General features: G+C 46.2%; 1 protein-coding gene across 1 annotated transcript in view; it reads left to right on the forward strand.

Annotated features, from left to right (window-relative positions):
* The window catches only part of PPP1R37 (protein phosphatase 1 regulatory subunit 37), a 36,670-nt gene that overhangs the window by 1,207 nt on the left and 22,114 nt on the right, over nt 1-13,349 (forward strand). The gene's annotated exons all lie outside the window — the stretch shown is intronic.

A 13,349-nucleotide genomic window follows, 5' to 3' on the forward strand; every position in this document is an offset into this window, starting at 1 on the left:
GCTTTCTGTGTGCTAAATGCCGGGCATATGAAAAAAGGCAGAAGATAGTCCCTACCTTCCAGGAGCTCGCACTCTAACGGTAAACAGTTGTGTAGGAGATAAATAGGAAATAATTAGGAGAGAGCTGGGGGAAGGCTTCCTGGACAGAAAGAAAGCCAGGGAGGAAGGAGGGAGGGAGCGTGACAGGCCTGGGGAAGGGGCAGCCAGGAGGCCACTATCACTGGGTGGGGAGGAGGAGGAGGGGTGAGGGGAGTAAGGTGTGAGAAGACTGAAAAGGGAGGAGGGGGTGTGTGTGACATGGTTGTCAAAGTGCCTAAAGTCTAACAAACCTGGGTCATGGTAGGGAGCTAAAGGGGTCCCTGATATCAAAGAAGGTGGTGCAATGAAAACATGGAGGCGGCTTGAATGCAGATTCCTTTCCCCTCTAGAGGCCAACTGGTGTCTGGTCCCTGTCTCCCCCCACAATCCCAGCACCCCATTCCTCCATGGCCCTTCCTGCCAGGATGTTCCTTACTGGGTGTTTCTCTTCAGCCTGCCTGGGGCACCAGCAGAGCTTTCTAGGTGGGATTGCATTTCCCTCCAGAGAGGCTACATGGATTCTCCTTCTGACTGAGGCCCAGAGGGGGAGTAAGCCCCCACAGATCTCATGGCCAGCCTCCTTGGGCCAAGCCAGGGTCTCCAAGAACTTGATCCAGCATCCACGTTTTAAGAGGCCAGAGAGCTCCTTGGGGACGGGTACTTGGTGCCCAGTGGGCATTTAATATATGTGTATTGACTGCCTAATAGGACTGGCCTGTCCTACAGGCACCAAAGCAGCAGACTCTGGGGGGAGGCAGTATTGGTTTGTTCAGGTGAGCAAGAGGTGGCAAAGACCATGTGATTATGCAGAGCACCACATGATACTATGGGGCTGTGACATGAGAGGATTCCTGCCTGCTCCCCTCCTTTGGGCCTGCCGGAACCTCCAAGACCCATCAGAGCCAGAAGGGATCCAAGACAGGATATTGTTTATCTCCCTCCAACAAGGAGGCGGGGGGTGGGGGTGGGGGTGTGAGACCTCATGTGTCTCTTGGGGGCCGGCTGGGCAGCTTTACCTGGTGAGGTGTCCTTTCAGACTGGTTGTTTTGATTGAAACCAGCTCCATGATTTGTTGTAGAATATACAAACAGTGCTCATGGAAAAGAGAATGTCTGAGCTCAATCCCCACCCAGGATGCTAGAGGCCCCTGGGGAAGGATCTCACTGGGAAGCTTGAGCCCACAGAGCTGCCGCCTTATGTCCGGCCCTTGTCCTGCCTCAAATCCAGTACTCCATTTCCATGACTTCTGTGTGAGGCCTTTCCTGATCCCCCCCACTGTCAGTGTCCTCCCTGCCAACTAACTTTGGATTTAACTGCTGTGTGTGTGTGTGTGTGTGTGTGTGTGTGTGTGTGTGTGTGTGTGTGTTCACCTTATATTTGTGGTTGGTGTATTATTCATAAATGTACCTGTCTCAGCCATTAGAATACAGGGGATTGTTTCATGTTTTATCTTTGTATGCTTGTGCCTGGCACACCGTAGAAGCTTAATAAGTGCTGATTGATTGATTGATGTGACCCTTGGACAGGGAAACCAGTGGCGAAGGCAGGATGGAACCTTAGATGTCTTCCTCTTTGGCACCAGGCGTCAGCCATCCGACTTTTTCAAACTCCCTTCCTTGCATGCTGACGGCCTCATCTGGCTCAGTGCCTGGAGGACTGGGTTTTTAAGCCCCTCATGTGACTGCTCACGGCCTCCTTTTGGTCTGAAGACAACATGAGTCATGTTTGACAGTCTGTTCCCCTTCAGGAACCTCCAGCCCCCTCAGCAACATGTGCTTTTTTCAAGCCTGGGAAAAAATAGACTGCCCTTCATGGGAACATACAGTGGCTTATAGCAGGAGAGACACTGCCCTGGGTGACAGGAGTCCAGGATTAGAATTCCACTTTGGTCTCTGACCCCTAGAGATCTTGGACTTGTTCTTGCCCATCTTGGCTGTACCTTCCTGCTCTGTAAAATGAGGAGGTGAAATTAAAGAGCTTTTGAAGTATGTGACCTGCACTCCAAGTGTTTGGGAATTGGGGGGGGTCTGGTCACACTTTTCCTCTTTGGTTCACCAAGACTGTCACAGAAGGTTAAAGCTGAAAGGATGTAAGTGATGAAATATGGAGCTGAAAAAAGCGTTAGTATCAGAGTTGCAAGTGATCACTTGCTCAGAGGGGAACTGAGTTGACCATGGTTTGGTGGCAGTTTAACAGTAGAGCCAGAATTGGCAGCTGACTCTCCAGATGGAGAGGGTTGGGAGGCCAAAGGAAACCAATGTCTCTGTGTAACAGGTGTTTTCTTGTGGTGAAGGAGGAGGAACATGGGTTGGTGGTAACTCAATTCCCCTTCTTGGCTTCCCTGGGCCAGCCTTGCTGCAAGGCCCTGGCCCCTTCTCCACCAAGAGGTTTAATGGGTGTACATTACTAGTGGTTGAGGGCCTGAGACCCCTTTTCTACCTAGGAAGTTCATTCAGCAAGCTTTTAGGAAAGACCTTGGCTTCTGTCTTGGAACCTGTGGGAGATTCAGGCTGAAATATGTTCTGGACTCTGCCTTCAAGGTATTGCCATATAGCAGGGGGGAGAAGACTTCTAAAATAAATGAAATGTAAATTAGAAAGTCAGATCTATAATGGAACCACAAAGGGGGATGGGGAGATTGGGAAGAATGGAGCTGTGGGAAGGCCACCAGGTTTGGAGTCACGGGACCTTGGTTGGAATTCCACTCTACTGCCTTTTGAGAGCCTGGGCTTTATTTCCTCTAGGGCACTTGGCCTATCTTAAAAAAAGAAACTGGAGAAACCGTAAATGAACTCACAAAGAAAAGAAAACCAGGACCAGATAGATTCGCAAGCAAATTTTACTAGACATTTAAAAGAGTAATTCGAATAATGCATAAACTGTTTTGCATCTAGGTGGTGCAATGGATAGAGTACTAGTGCAGGAGTCAGGAGGACCTGAGTTTAAATCTCACCTCAGACACTTGACACTCACTAGCTGTGTGACCTTGGGCAAGTCACTTAATCCCAATTGCCTCATCCTGGGTCATCTCCAGTTATCCTGATGAATATCTGGTCACTGGATTCATATGGTTCTGGAGGAGAAGTGAGGCTGGTGACCTGCACAGCCCTCCCTCACAGCCCTCCCTCACTCAAAACAAAGTCAAGTGCAAGTCACGTCATCAGAGAAATGATGGCATGGCCTTCTTCGGCAACAAAGGACAAACACACACAAACTGTTTGAAACAATAAGAAAAGTAAGGGTCCTATTAAATTCCTCCTACAACAAAAATATGGTCTTGATACTAAATCAGGAAATCAAAATAGAGAAAAAAATATATAGACCAGCGTCCTTCATAAATATTGATGTACAGATTTCAGCTGTTAACCAGGAGACTCCAGTGATATGTCAGAAAGATCATTTACTATGGCCAGACTGGATTTATTCCAGGACTGTGAGACTGATTCAACATTAGGAAAACAGTCAGTGTAATTGACCATATCAATAACAACAGAAGTCATGATTATCTCAAGAGACATGGAGAAAGTGTTGATAAAATGCAACACTCATTTCTGTTAACACTAGTAAGCATAGGAATAAATGGAATTTTCCTTAAAATCCTAAGTAGTTTTTATCTAAACCAAGGTCACAATTATCTGTGACAGGGCTTTCCAGTAAGCTAGAGGTAAAGATAAGCGAAGTGGCTGCTATGTCACTCAGTGAGTAGAGTGAGGCCAGGAGTCAAGAAGACCAGAGTTCAAATCCAGCCACAGATATTTGGGGGCAAATGACTTTATTTACTTCAGTTTCTTCAACTGCAAAATGGACATAACAAAGAGCACCTACATCTCAGGGTTGTTTGACCGATCAAATGAGAGAATATTTGTGAAACATAATAGGCATTATATAAATGCTCATCCCCCACTCCTTCCCTCTTTCTTCCCTTGTTTCATTATCACTATTACCATTCAGTGTTGTATTAGAAATGCTAGCTCTAGCTGTAAGATAGGGAAAAAAAAGGAAATTTCAGGAATAAGCAGAAGTAAAGAGGAGACAAAAGTATCACCTTTTGCAGATGACATGACAGTTTACTTAGAGAGCCCTAGAGATTCAACAAAAAAACTAATTAGAACAGTTAACTACTTTAGCAAAATTGAAAGATATAAAATAAATCCACACAAATCATCAGCATTTCTTTATAGTACTAACAAAACCCATCAGGAAGAGATAGAGAAATTCCATTTAAAATAAATAGACAGTAATTAAGTCATACACAAGACCTGTATGAACACTATTACAAAACACTCTTTACCTAAATAAAGGCAGATCTAAACAGTTGGAGAAATATTAATTGCTCATGAGTAGGCCAAGCCAATATAATAAAAATGGCAATTGTTAGTCATTCATTCTAGTTGTGTCCAACTCTTCATGACCCCATTTGAGGTTTTCTTGGCAGAGATACTGCAGTAGATGGCCATTTCTTTCTCCAGCTCATTTTATAGATGAGGAAACTGAAGCAAACAGGGTGAAGTGACTTGTCCAGCGTCACACAGTTAATAGGTGTCTGAGACTAGATTTGAACTCAGGAAGATGAGTCTTCCTGATGCTGGGCCTGGTACTCTATCCACCACACCACCTACCTGCCCTTAAATGATAATGCTACCTAAATTAGTGTATTTATTCAGTGTCATACCAAACTATATAATATGTACATATATGTATGTTAAAACCATGGCTATATATGTAAATCATATAATAATATATCAGATGATAGTTATTTTACTTCATAAAGTAAAAGACTACTTTATACAGCTAGAAAAAAATAGTAGAAGGGATATTTCGTTAAAAACAAAATGGAAAGGAAGAGGCCTGGCAGTACCAGATCTCACACTTTACCGAACTACTACAAAGCTGTAGTTATCAAAATAATTTGGTAGAGGTGAGAAATGGAGAGGTTGGGGACACAAGATGCAGAAGTGAATGAGCTCAATAACTGAGTTTTTGAGACAGGAACTCACTTTTGATAAAAACTGCTGGGAAAATGGAAACTTGTCTGGCAGAAGGTCAGTCTAGAGCAGCCTCTGCCACGGTATCCCAAGAGTTCCAGAATGACTGGACCATTTCACAGTGATGTGCCTGCACATGATTTAGACGTAAAGGGTGACATCAGAAGCAAATTAGTGGAGTACGGAAGAAATTGCATTTTTTCTCTCTGGGTCGGGGACAAGAAAGAGAGAGGGCCACAGGAGGTAAATTTTTGATTTCATGTAATTAAAAATTTTTGCACAAAGTCTGTACAGCTAAATTAGAAGAGAAGCAGGATAGTTGGGAGGGGATCTTTGCAACAAATTTTTCTGTTCAAAGTGTCGTGTCTAAGATGTATAAGAAACTGATTCCGACTTGTCAGAATAAATGATAAATGGTCAAAGAATGCAGTCAGCTTTTAGAGGAAGATGGAAGGGGAAAGGAAGGAAATAGTAATTTATATAGCGCCTACTATGTTCCCGGTACTTTACAGATGCCATTTCACTTGATCCTTATGACAACCCTGTGAGGTAGGTGCTTTTATTGTTCTCATTTTGCAGCTGAGGAAACTGAGGCATACTGAGATTAGTTTAAGTGACTTGCCCAGAGTCACACAGCTAGTAAGTGTCCAAGGCAGGATTTGAACTCAAGTCTTCCTGGCTCTAGGCCAAGTGCTTTATCCCCACTGTATCATCTTGGATAGAAATACAAGCTATTAATAGGCATATGGGGGAAAAAGGCTGTAAGTCACTCCTAATTAGAAAAATACAAATTAAGACAACTCTGAGAAATCAATTTGCACTCCTCAGATTGGCAGTGGACAAAAGGGAAATGATATGTTGGATGGGATGTGGGAAAACAGGTGCATTAATGCATTGTTGGTTCAACTGTGAACTGGTCCAGCCATTCTGGAAAGCAGGTTGGAGCTGTGCCCCAACAGCTACTAATCTGTGCATGCCTTTTGACTGAGCAGTATTGCTACTGTATATACATCAAAGAAATGAAAGAAATAGGGAAAGGACCCAGACATGCAAGGTATGTGTAGCATCTCTTTTCATAGTGGCAAAGAATTAGAAACTTAGGTCAGGGAATGCTCATCAGTTTGGCAGTGGCTGAATAAGTTGTGGTACATGTGTAGGATAGAATATTGTTGTGTTGTAAGAAATGATGCAGAGGGAAAGGAGCAGAACCAGAATAATTTATTGAATCCCAACAATATTGTAAAGACACAACTTTCAAAGACTAAGTAACTGATCCACACACTGACCCACTGCGATCCCAGAGGACTCAGGTGGAAACATTCTGGCCCCCTCCTGGCACAGGGACAGGTGCCTGAGGTGCTTCTCCGTTTTCCCCTCCTTCTTCAACTTCAGACGTGGCTAACGTATGAATTTCTTTTGCTTGACTAAACGTTTTTAACAGGTTTTGTTTTCTCTGCCTTCACAGTGGGTGGGAAAGGGAGGTTAGAGAATTTGGAACAGAAAATAAAAGTTGAATTTTAAAAATTAATGTAAAGAAATAAAACAAGAGGATTAGATTAGAGGGCTTAAGGAGCCTTTCAGTTTGGAGCCATCTCCAGGATGGCTTCTGGGAAGAGGGGCACCAGAGCAGGGGCCAGGAGGACAGGCAGAATGTCAGGTTAAGGTAGAGAGCATGTTTTAGGGGACGGGGAATAAGGAGCAGAGACAAGAGTAAAAGTAGAAGACTGGAACTCAGAGTGTTCTGGGAAGGGAAATCAGTCAGTCAGCATTTGTTCAGCACCTACTGTTTGCTGGACACCATGCTAAGCTCTGCAGACACAAAGATGGGTCTGCCCTGGAGGAGCTCACAGTGTGATGGGGGAGACCACATGCAAACAGCCAAGTCCAGACAAGCTCTAGACAGGATGAATTGGAGCGAGGCTCAGGAATTAAGGGGGATTGGGTGAGGATTCCTACAGAATGGGTGGTTTTAGCTGGCACCTGAAGGAAGCCAGGAGGCACAGAGGAGGAGGCAGGGAGGCATGTGACAGAAGGCTGGAACAGTGATCTGGAGGCAGAGGATACAGGATGGAAATGCTGTGCTCCAGAGGTAAAACTGTCCACAAAGAGCCCAAGATTCTGAATCCCTAGGGGAGCGATATCAGGCCAAGGAGAAATGCTCCTAGGAGATAATGCTATCCTTGTATAACCATCCTTTTGTCCTCTTGACCATCTAACTGTTCTGCCCTCCTGGCAGTGGACTGCCACCTGCGCCTTCTTAGGTCCTGCAGGGTGTTTTCCTGAAGCATCTGTCTCCTTGGAGGCTGGAGGTGGTGGGGGTGGGGGAGAGCTGATGTCTGAACCAGCTGACCCCAGCCTTTGTCATAGACTTGACCACATTTTCCACCATTAGAACTGGGAGAGTGCCCAGAGAATATAGAAGACTGCCCCACCTGGTAGTGCCTTCTGAGATGGAGCCTAGCACCCACATTTGGCAGAGTAGGAAGCCAGAGTTCTTGTGTTCCAGGCCCTAGAGAACTGCAGAGCTGAGAGCAGACGCCACGTGGCTCTGGCTCCAGCCTTGGCCCTGGCCCAGCTCACCTGCCCCACAGTGAGCAGAGGCTCACTCAGAGGAGCCTGTGCTCATTCCATGAGTGGTGAGAACAGGTGCCTGTAGGCCGTGGTGGACAACCAGACCAGCTGGCAGGAGGCTTCCTTGGGAGCCTGCCATGGCCCGCCTGGAGCTGAAGGGCTGGGTAGATCTTTCAGTCCACATGGCCCTTGTTTTCAAGAGCTGAGGAGGGACTTCCCCAGGACCCACAGTGACCATGCTGAAGCTGGAGCCTCTTTCAGATGACACTGCTGTGGCAGCATTTTGTTGGATCCTGCTAGGGATTTGGGACCAGACCCTGCCTGGGGATAGAAAGACAAAACAATATGTATATAGATGAGCAGAGTACAAGGAGTGAGATAGAGCACACTGACACCCCTCAGTTCTCAAGGCAAGTTAGGGAAAGAGGGCAAAGGTCTTGGAAGGTAGAGAAGAGAAAGGATAGCACCAACCTAGGGAGGAGGGAGGTGGAGCATGGAGTCAAGGAATAGCCAGTGAGGAGGAAGGACAGCCGAAAATAGGGGTTCAGACCAGATTGGAGAGAGCCTTAAATGCTAGGAAGAAAACAAGCATTTATGAAGTGCCAGGTCCTGTGCTAAGTACTTTATAAATACTATCGAATTTTATCCCCCTTACAACTTGGCGAGGTAGGGGCTGTTTATCCTCATTTTGCAGCTGAAGAAACTGAGACAAACAGAAGTGATGTCACTAGCTCTGTGAGCTAGTTAAGTAACTGAGTAACTGAGATTGAATTTGAACTCAGGTCTCCCTGACTCCAGGCCCAGCACGCCACCTAGCGGACTCAGGACCAGGTACTATATTTAACCAAAAAATTGTTGCAGATTTTATAGCAGTTTTTTTGTTTGTTTGTTTTTTGGGGGTTTTGTTTTGTTTTTTTTTTTCAAAAAAGGTGGGATGTGACCATTAGGTGAAGCTTTTAAAAATTTTGCCTGTATTAAAAATCATTTATTATTTAACCATCTTTGGTACAAGATTAGGATACATGCAATATTCGTGAATATGTTAAGATGCAGTTCTTACCATATCACATGACTTACTCATTGTCTGCCCTCTTGACAATACCGTTAGTACTACAGGGCTCTGAGTAAGCAAGGCAAGTTGGCTTTCAGAAGTATCCTGACAGTGAGCCTGCACTGAAAATTCTAGGTTCCTGGCTTATCCGTATGCCACTGGTGAATACATTGCTACTTTGTTTACCTTTAAGGGGCCTGATAACAGAATTCTACCATGCTCCCAATATGCCATGAAAGGCTAGAAACCATTTTTTTTGGCAAAAAACCCAACCGAAACCAAAAAACCGCAGAGTGCACTGATTATGCAGTGAAATACCGTATTGATGAGGCTAATGAAGGCTCAGGAGGGAGGTCTGTTTGGCTCTGGCTCTGACATGAATTGAATCATGGTATTAGGTCATTCCTTGCTGGGCCTCCCCTTCCTCACTTGAGAAGTAAATGATGGCTTGGCCAACTTCCCTCGTTGGCCTCTGGCTTGTTCCAGCCCGCACATGTTGTCTTCTAAAGTCTTTGAGTGCTGACAGCCTGTGTTCTGAGCTGAAAAGGACCTTAGGAGTCATCTGGTCATTCACAGATAGGGAGCCCGAGACCCCAGAAGAGGAATGACTTGTCCAAAATTCCACATGGCTGAGATTTGAAACCCAGCCTCTCATTACTCCCCATTGCCCCGTTGCTTGGTACACGGGGCAGATTTCTGAGGACCTACAGGAAGATGCCATTCTCCTCCCCTTCTCTTGTAGTGAAGAGGCCCCATGCTGGATATGCACGGGGCATCTATCACAGGACTTCCAAGGCTACCCCTGGAGCATAGAGGAATGCTTAAAAGCTGAGAAAGGCCTGACTCTGGGGACCTCTCTCTGACACTCTGGGAAAATGGTGGGTGTTGAGAACAGGAAAAGGTATGGAAAGAAGCAAAATCCCAGGAGTGAAGTTGACCTTGGTGTAAGAAGGGAAGTGGAGGGAGAAGGGAAGGGAACAGAGCCAGAGAGAGAGTGGAGGAGGGCAGCAGAACTGGGAGGAGGGCTCCTCTTGTCCTGGCAGTCTCCTCACTCTATCTCTGTAGCCTTCACACCCCCATCAGGGAGAGAGTCTCTGGTGTCCAGGGAGAAATCACCCGACCCAGGAATCCTGAGGCTCAGTTAGAGCCCTTCTCCGTTTACTGCGTGGCCTTCTCTGGGCCTTGGCAAATCAGGAAATTGTACCAGATGAGCTATGAGGACCCTTCTGGCTCCTGCCATGTTCCGTCACCAAAAGTTTCTGTCATCTCCAGTGGCTTCTTATGCCATGCAGGACCAAATGCAATCGCCCTGGATCTTTCACATCTTTTGACTTGCCTAAAATCCCTTCTTTTACTGGAATCCTTCCCCCCCATTCTCATTCTAGCTCCTTCCCTTTGTTATTTACTGTTTATTCTGTCTTTCTCTTGTTTGTAGTTGTCACTCGCTGGTACTCTCACCAGCCCTTGAGGGCTGGGACTGTCTCCTCCCTCTTTTTATATCCCCAGCAGTTAGCATATAGTAGGCGCTTAATAAAGTTGGTGCACTGACTGATGCAAGTCACCCTTCCAAAGGTCCTTCCACCTCTTCCATTTGTGCTCTTTATTTTAGGCGTTCTTAAGTAGTAGATATTGTGGATTTTAGGATTCCAGGGGATCTCATTGTTGTTGGTAAACAGTTTCCTCAGACTAGGCCCACCTATTTCCTGCTGCTGATCCTGCACAGCCACTCCCAGGTGACAGCTGGCCTTCTGGGGTCCAGGCTGCTTTTTCTGTGGACTTCTGTAATCCAACACACGCTCTCTGGTTGCTGGTTTGTCCACCTCTCTACTTAAATTGATTCTGGAGTTCTCCTCGGCTTCTTGGGTTTCTGGGTGGTTTGGCCAGAGTCTGTCATGACTGTCTGAGCTGGAAGAGATGTTGGGCCTTAGGATTTCAGAGCACATTTCAGAGCACCAGGGCTGAGAGAAACCTCCTTGTTTTACAGATGAAGCAACTGAGGAGGGGCAGCTGAGGACCCAGAACCAGCCAGTACAGAGTCTAGGTCTCCTGGCTCTCGGTTCAAGTGTGGGAAATTGGTTTGGCATAGTGTTCAAAACCCTGGCTTTGGGTTCAGAGACATAGGGTTGAATCCCCTCTCCAGTTAGGTTTTCTGATCTAATTAAAACAAGAACCACACCCCAAATTCTCCTGGCCCTTCAGGGCTTAGGGTAGATGGTCCTTTGAGGCAGAAAGGGGATAGCGTTGGGTTCCCTGTGCCAATGACTTCTCTGAGCTGTTGAGCTGGAAGCACATCCAGACCCCCTGACCCCACACAAGCTTCACCATTGGGCTTGTCACTTCTCAAGAAGCAAATGAATGGGTGACCTAAAATGACATCTGGCTCGGCTTCTCAAGAGGTTGACAAGATGCTGGATTTTGGAGTCAGAAGCCTGGGTTCGAATCCCTGCTTTGTTGCTTTCTTCCTAAGTGACCTTGGGCAGCTAGGTCCTTCTCTTTGGAAGAATTAGATGGCCTGATCTGCTTTGACTCCAGAAGACAATATTTGGTTCTTCAGTTTCTTTCCCCTACTCTCCTCCCACCAAGGATTTGAGTCCTGGCTCCCTGGGGAACCCAGCTCTTGTCTAGGTCTGCTTTCTCTGTCCCCCCCTCTGGATCAGCAGGTTCCCTGGTGGATGTGCAGGTGTGATGGAGGCAGTGGGGAAGCCTGCAGAAGAAGCCTTGTTTTCAGTAGACTCTGGCCCAATTCCAGTTCTGTGTGTTCAACTTGTGACTCTGATCAGGTCATTTGGCTTTTGGACCTCATTGGCCTTGTCTGTAAAATGATTTGTGCTAGGTAAAGTGCTTTGTAGGTAACTCAGTGGAGGTCAAAGCCCTGAGTTTGAGTCTCAGCCCTGCTACTTAACCCCCTGTGGGTGTCCAGGCCAGTCATTTTCTCCTCTATGGGTCTGAGATTCCTATTGGTGAAATGAAAGGGCCCCTCCCAGCTCTTTATGATCCTATAAGAGCTTTAAGAGCTATGTAAATGATGGCTCTTGTTAGTATTATCATTACAAGTATTATTAACTGCCTCCAACTGTAGGTCTCTAGAAAGCTGTCTTGTGCTGTCGCTACCTAAAGCTGTCTGGTCATGGGCATCACCTGGTACTGCTTTGGTTCCTCTGCTCCCTTCTCATCAGCTCTCTGTAAGGGATCTGTCCAACCTAAGAAGTAGCTGGAACTTTCACTGTTTGCTGCTGGAATAGCTTATTCCTGATCATTCAACAAACATTGATTTTCTAGGCCCTGGGCCAGGCATGCAGGGGACAATGATGCGCAAAAACTAGTCCCTGCCTGCCAGTACCATGCATGTAAGTCAGTGCAAACTCTGTGTAAAGTCAACATAAAAGAAATGGGGGCTGGGGGATAATTAGCAGCTGGGAGATCAGAGTCTGTCAGGTCTGGGATCATTGCTCCCTTGAGAAAACTGTTTATGTCATTCTAAGCAAGGACCCATTGGAAATATATTGCTATCTATTTGGAGCCCTGCTTCCCTCCCCCACCTTTGGAAGAAAAGGGGACATCAAAGAAAGGGTCAGACTTTTGCTGGTGGGGTGATGGTGGGGAGAAGGCCAAGCTGCTCTGTTCTCAGGCTGTACAGCTGAAAATTACTTAAGAGGGACAGAACAGGCACCTGGCTGCCTTGGTGAATTCTAGTCACCTGACCCTGACCAACTGTATTCCTGGGGACTGAAAGGACTGGTTCCTGGCATGGAGGAGCCACAGTTGTTGGTATTTGGAAGATCATGGAAAATGGAAGAGGCGCTATGAACTGGCAGATGGACAGGAAGGGAGGAAAATAGCCTGCAGAGTCCAGGCCAGTGAGCTAGACTTTCATGATTAGGAAAGTTCTAGAATAGATCAAATTTTTCAGGCTGGCACATTTCTACAATGGGAAAGAGGAAGTACAGTGAGCCAGTGTGACTTCTTCCAGAACCGGTCGTGTGAGGCTGTTTCCTTTTCTGACAGGCTCATTAAACCAGGATATATTTTAGATAGAATTTTAGCAAAGCTTAGATAGAATTTTAGCAATGCTTTCGGTCAAGTACCTCAAATGAATCTAGAATGAAAATTTCGGGATTCCTAAAAGTTTGGAAGAGTTGTTGATCAGTCATTAGATCTCCAGTGGAAGGCCCCAAGGATCTGATCCAGGTCTTGTGCTTTTTACCATTCTTGTCACCAAATTTGCTAAAGGCCCAAATGATACATGTGTCACATTTGGAGATGATGCCAAACTGAGGGGAGAGCTAACAGGCTGGCTGACACAGCCAGGATCCAAAATGATCTTGACAGGCTCTTGAAGATTGGGCTGAATTTTGTGAGACGACAGTGGGCATAAATGTTAAGTCCTGTTCTTGGGTACACAAGTATAGGATGGGAGAAGCATTCCCCATTATTTGCTCTCAAGAAGATCTGGGTAATGTAGAGGATGGTGGCGGCAGCCAGACAGCTGCCAAGTCTACACAGTACTGGCTCAGTCCGGCCACCAGGATTCGAGAAGTCTAGGGCTGAGCTGGAGAGCTGTCAGTGGGGTACAAATGGGGATGTTGAGCCACATGTTGGAAGGGCTGTCACCTGAAGAATCTGCAGAGCTGGGAACAGTGAGAGGAAGTGCTTAACAGGGCAGG

This window comes from Notamacropus eugenii, chromosome 5 (genome assembly GCF_028372415.1).
Source record: "Notamacropus eugenii isolate mMacEug1 chromosome 5, mMacEug1.pri_v2, whole genome shotgun sequence".
In the NCBI taxonomy this organism is placed as follows: Eukaryota; Metazoa; Chordata; class Mammalia; order Diprotodontia; family Macropodidae; genus Notamacropus; species Notamacropus eugenii.